The 6,339-nt window shown below is 40.8% G+C and overlaps 1 long non-coding RNA gene across 2 annotated transcripts; it reads left to right on the forward strand.

The window, feature by feature from the left end:
- Positions 1-2,016: 2,016 nt before the first annotated feature.
- LOC127292884 (uncharacterized) lies at positions 2,017-5,253 on the forward strand. 2 transcript variants are annotated; one of them, XR_007845412.2, is made up of 5 exons: positions 2,017-2,067; positions 2,293-2,369; positions 3,254-3,329; positions 3,483-3,595; positions 5,093-5,253. It is a non-coding gene; the product is annotated as an uncharacterized lncRNA (long non-coding RNA). The 2 variants fall into 2 exon arrangements; XR_007845411.2 differs by lacking the exon at positions 2,017-2,067 and adding an exon at positions 2,081-2,127.
- Positions 5,254-6,339: the final 1,086 nt, after the last annotated feature.

Below are 6,339 nucleotides of genomic sequence, written 5' to 3' on the forward strand. Positions count from 1 at the left end.
GATAGCTCAATCATCCTTAATTCATAACTTGGGATCATCTACCCCTAGCTACATCCCTCTCTTATACCCACTCATCCTTGTTGGTTTTGAGGCCATGTCGACCATCTGTGTTGACAGGCTTAAAATGTCCAGACTTTGGCAGTTAATCTCTAAGCAACCACAACTGTTATTGGTGATCTCAGTGCCTGGATCCCTTCTATGCAACACCCTCTTCAACCTCCACGTCTTGCCTGTCTCAGTCAATCCTTGCAGCTCATATATTCAACTTGATCTTATACCCTATCCCGTGTTTCATCACTAGATCACTTCTTCCTCTTTTGCTTCTTGTTTTTATTTTAATCCAAGTTTAATCTTCACAAAACCAAGAGTGGGAATGATGGGTACATTTTGTAGCCACCATCTACCCTTGAGAACACTTCTCCCTAAGTTAGTTTTCTCTCTCAAAAATCCTATTGATTTTCCTTCTCTAGATTTGATCACAAAACTACTTCTAGTTTTACTAAATCTTTTCAAGATATTTCTTCAAGGAAAACAAGGAACTGAAATGGGTTTTGTTTTTCATCCCACTTCTACCAAGTACTGATCTCTAAAACATTATTTTCTATCTTGCTTTCTTTTTAGCAAAAGGCTTGTTTATGATACCTATACCATTTCTTGTTTTCCCTCTTGCTTATTTTTTTTTTACATTGGAGAAAAACTCTACTTTACTAGAGAAAGTAGGTAGAATATTTTGAACCCCTATGTTCCAACTAGTTTTATCTCAACACTTTCAAATTTCACCCCACTTGAGTTCATTCCCAATTGTCCCTAGACAATTGAGGTGTTTCAAATACTTTTCCAATAAGTTCTATTTCAAATGACAACTCTTGCACATCTTGTGTACATCTCTGATCTACCCCATAATGTTCCTTCATCCTCCAATTCTTGATCAAATGGATGATCATTTGATACTTTCAAACCACTCCCAATTGACCTCTTATTTGTAGAACAATTTATATTCTTTTCCATCATCACCTTGACCTCATGAATTCATAATTTATGTCACCATATTCATCATTGTGGGTATATGGTTACTTCTCTCATCATCTCTCTTAACCTTGCCCTATCATTGACTAAACCACCATCACCATCCCATCTACCTTGACATGCTCATGCATTGTTGCATGTGGCCAACCCCAATCTTTCAATTTTGAATTCAAATAAAAACTTTTATTCATCAACTATACCTTGGGAACCATCTTCATCATAAGTTGGTCTCAACCAAAGTGGTGGAGATTATTCTCATGGCACATGTCACCTTCATACTCCTTTTTATCTATATGTATATACTCCTATTTTTATCTTTATCAAAGTCACTCATTGACATTATCTTCTCAACATCATGCCTTGGTCTATGCACATGAATGTTGTGCACCTCTCTCATTGTTCACTTGTGTTTGGCAAGAAAATGGAGCCGGCCATTGTGTTGGCATGACAAATTCGGCCAGCTATTGTGCTCCTCACTTTCTTCTCTTGAAAGCTTTGCCTCCCAACTACTCCAACAATTAAATGGGCAGCCACCCACCTTAGCCAATCAAAATGGAGGCAGCCACCCATCCTCCCTCTATATAAGAGCTTGGCCGGCCACCTCCTCCCCTTTGCTTCATTTCTTCTCACTCTCCACTTTCTCACACTCTCCTCCTGCCCTCCACCACGAAATGGTGCTGCCCCTTGCTCCCATGGCCGGCCATGGCCATGGAAACCACTCCAAGATGAAGCTCCCTCCTCCCTCAAGCTCATCCTCACCATGAGAGCATCTCTCTCACTCTCTTCTCCCCTAATCTTTGATGAATCCAGCTCCCTTTCTCTTTTCCCCTCTCATAAGATTGGATCTTGATGCAGGTGCATGTTGGTCCAAGCATGGAGAAGGTTGAGCAATCCTCAGATCTGAAACTCTTGACCCAATTTCGTCCAAAACCTTGCAGTAATTTCTGCTATCTTGCTGTTTCAGATTCTGATACGATGTTGTAAAATCCGTCAAATCTTGTGTGCAGATCCAAATCGAGTGATTCAAAGTTCCGCAGATAGGTATTGAAAAGATCAACTTGGCGTTGATCTCATCCTCAAATTCGTTATGGATTTTGCATGGTAAATAAAGTTCTGCAAACATGTAGAATCACTGTTTGTTAGATTTCTTCCGTTTTACAAAACCTTTTTGAGCAAACTCAACTGTGGGTGAAAGCCCTCTTCAGTACCTTCAGTTTGGCGTTGGTTTCACTTCGATTGACCTCCTGAAACTGAAATGGTTTGCAGATCAAGATCTGGTCAGATCTGACTTTGTCGAATTAAACCAGGAGCTTGGAAACTAATTTTTGAATTAAACCAACTGGGTAAGAACCACCTAGTCAATGCCTTTCAGATGCAGCAGACCTCATATTTGTTTGATCTGTGTATGATTTGTGGTGAATTAAACTTGTTCTGTGTGTTCTGCAGACATGGCTGTTAGCTTTTAATTCATCAAAAATCCAATTTTGAACCTAATTGAGTGATTCCAATTCTGTAGGATTACTGAATGTTTTCTTAATCATCTCAAACAAGTTTTAAACCTTTATCTGTTCTGCAACTCCATAGTTCAAGCAAATGGTGAAAACATGCAGTAAACTTGTCAATCCATTTGTGGGAGTTTCAGAAACAATTTGAACCCAAATCCAATCGTGTACGCTTCTCTATTTAATTACCTTTCCAATGCGTGTGGCCTCATATTTTTAGGATTTTTCTACGATTTATGGCTTACAGATCTTGTTTTCTGTACAGTCAGATTCAAAGAAATTCCTAAAATTGTAGGTTTAATATTTTTGGGTGTTTCCAATTGGGTTAGTCTTGTATTAGTACTGGCTATCTAGGAAAAATATTATTAGTCTCTGATCATATATATTTGTTACTGTTAGTAATGTATATGTGTGACATGCATTGTTGAAGCAAAACTTTTCGGTTTATTCAAAACCCTTGACCAACTCTTTTTAGTAGAGATGGGCAACCTTTGTTTTATGCTTGCAAAACAAAACCTCTGCAACTCAACTTTAGCCCTATTGTTTTTCTTAAGTTTTAAAATGATGTGGGATATGGTTTGCTTCCTATTTTGGATGTAGGATTATGTGAACAACTTAATTTAGGAAAACTGTTTTCTACATTTCCAAAAATGTTTGAAAATGTTTTGTGAATGTATTTGATATCAAACTAATGCTCTTGTCCTCTTTATGATGTTATCTACCAGGGGATGTTTGGGTTATACCATGGTGATAACCGAGAGAGGCAATTGCTAAGTTGTGATACTCTCATACCTTTACTAGGTAGATAAAATGGGTTCTCTTTAAGTTGTTTGTGGTATCTATAAGTCCTTTGTATGGTAGCTCTTTATTGAATGGTTAAATTATGGTTGTTGTAGGTTTGTTTTGTTGGTGCAATGTGATTGATTGTGTTCCTTTTATATTTTCCGGCGATAGATGCGAACAATTCCGGAGAAGAAGAAGAAGTGGAATCGGACGAGGATTTTATTTATGTTGTTGGGATTCTTATATTGATGGAGTAGAAAAAGTACAGGGACAAATAAGCCAAGGCAAGCCATTTTTTGATCTCTTGCTATTTATCCTTCTTGTTGTGCTCATTGCTTCATTATATACTTGGTTCCTTGTATCATGTGTGATTTTTGGTCCTCTACTCTATGCATACTTATTCCCAAAGTATGTTGAACCCCTTGTTGATGCTTTGCATACTTGCTCCCAATTATGTGAATCCCCTTGTTGATGTTATGCATGCTTACCCTAAGCATGTATTCCCCCTTGACCATATCCATGTTGTCATCTTCTTAGTGGTATGATGATTAACATCATGACCCCTCTTTGAATCATCTTAATTATGTTGTCCCTATACATGCTTATCCTAAGTATGTATGATCCCCTTAACACGTCAATTATCATCCCCTTAGTGGTATGATGGCTAGCATCATGTCATTGTGACTCTTAGTTCCTTCATAAAACTATAGGTTGGGAACCCCTTTGGAAAAATACCTTGTTGAAAAGAATTTTTGAAAACCTTGGGTGAGTTGGACTTACCCAAGTGTGTGTTTATGAAAGGAAGGGATCTTGGCAAAGATGGTTGGAAAGAAAATCTTGTTTTCGAAAACTTTGGCGTCTAAGTATTCACCCGTGACAATTAACCCGCGCAACCACATTACCCTGGAGTGGGACGGGGCTTAGCTCGTAGTTTGTTCTTCTTAACATGGGACACCGCACAACTATATAAGGGTAAGGTTACCCCTGAATCCGGATTGTCGTTGGTGGAGACAATAGTATAACGGGAGGCCTTCGGGGCTGACCCGTCCGGAAGACACTATGGGTCTCCTGGCTTGGCGGTGGATCCACGCTCAAAGTGAGGTGAGATGCCACGGTGCCGGGAGGTACATACTCCATAGGGTAGGATCCCGTGCTAAGATGAATAGGCGAAAGGCTATGTCCGAGTTTTTGTCATGGCATAGTTGATATGCGGGGATGATGCCCACATGATGAACTCGCGGATCTTGTGGGGAAAGTGTGCAAACTCTGCAGAGTCAAATCTATTTGAATAGCCGTGTCCGCGGTCATGGACGGTTGGAATGGCTGTTGCTTAGCCTAAAGAGTTTTGTTTTATGAAAGTGTTTGACAAAGGAAAGGAAGGAACTTGTTTTCGGAGTACCGGGAAGGTACGGGAAAATTGTGATGACCATATGGAGATGGTCGGAAAGGAAATAAACTGGGTTACCCCCATCCTAGTGTTTTATGTTGTAGAACTCTTTTGAAGTATCTTCTTTAACAAAGATATAGAGATGTCATAGAACACTCCTAAGTATCCCCTTCGACCGAGAAGTTGGGATACTATCTCCACCAAAGAAATTACATCTCTCCTAGATGCTATATTCACAAGAGAAACTGATTCTCTTATGCATGCTATATCCACAAGAGAAACTACTCTTCCTCTCTTGTCTCTTTAGTTAGCTCTTGTTAGTATCTTCTTGATGGTTTGCGAGTACAATTCCAAATGTACTCACGGCTTTGTCCCTGGCTATTTACTTGGCCAGACTTGGAGGAACACGACGGATGAAGAAGGAGTTGGCAACGTCTATGCGTGCTAGGAACGTCTTCCCAGTCAGTTGCCTGTAGGGTTATGGCAGATGACTTGGGTACTGCGCTGCTGAAGTGATGATGCTACTCTGATGATTAGATTAGGCCCTTCGAGGCTATCTTGGTAAGCATTGGTCATGTGACCATGTTGTAATTTTCTTATTCCGATTTGTAATGGATGGTGTAATTTGATATCAGTTCGGTTATGTGTTCACGGCACACTGATCATGGGAACGTGAACTGTATACATAACAGGGTATTTCGGACAGCTAGTCCGGGGTCCCCACAGAGCTGGTATCACAGTCTTGGTCTTTAGGTCTGAAAAACACTCTTGGTGTGATAAACCAGCGTAGGAAGCCCCTCTAAGACGTTTTCACAGTCATCTACCTCGCCGATAAAATGCTTACTGCTAGCTAAGTGGATAAGTTAACCCTGTTAACCATCGATTCTCAACCGTCAGAGAAACTGACCAGACCCCTATCTACGCCAACTACTTTCAAGATCAGCTGAAGCATCTCCACTAAGCCGAGAAGACAGAAGACCCTACCTTCAAGAGTGACTGCACCTCTGCAAGAAGACATGCATACTAACTTTGTCTAACCTTGGAGTACAATCGCGCTACCCTCGAGGATATCTTCTTGAAACCACCCCCTAACACACCGTCTAACCAGCTGAGAGAAAAATAGCGCCAACGCCTACATCACATGGTTCATCTGGTCCTCATCAAGTGAAGCTCATGAAGATACTCCAAGACTCAAGACTTTAGGCGTAGTTTACCCGCTAACTTCTTAGCTGTTACTGAAGTCAGCACCGACCCTCAAGCTGAAGATTGTCTTCAACGACCCCTGTTGCTGCTTCATATGGGTACCAACCAGGCGTTTCATCGACTTACTAACTCACTGCGCGTCCCCTATGGTTTAGCTAACACTGTGAGTGCCTCTTGAAGTGGTGGTCTGCACGTCGCCCCCGAAGATTCTTCAACTAAACAAGGAAGATCGACGACTTCTTCAGAAGCCCCCGACAGGACCGCAAGGCAGAAGCTCTAAGTTTTTCCGAAAGTCCGATGAAAAATCTTAAGGGTGGAAGACTTCGTCTTCCATTAAAACTTTAAGCTAACACTAAAAAGTTTTCAACCCCGCTAAGGCACCATTGGAGTGCACTAAATTTTCTGAAGTCGTGAGCTCCACTAGGGTCGTTAAGAAGC

The sequence above is a fragment of the Lolium perenne genome, chromosome 4, assembly GCF_019359855.2.
Source record: "Lolium perenne isolate Kyuss_39 chromosome 4, Kyuss_2.0, whole genome shotgun sequence".
NCBI lineage: Eukaryota > Viridiplantae > Streptophyta > Magnoliopsida > Poales > Poaceae > Lolium > Lolium perenne.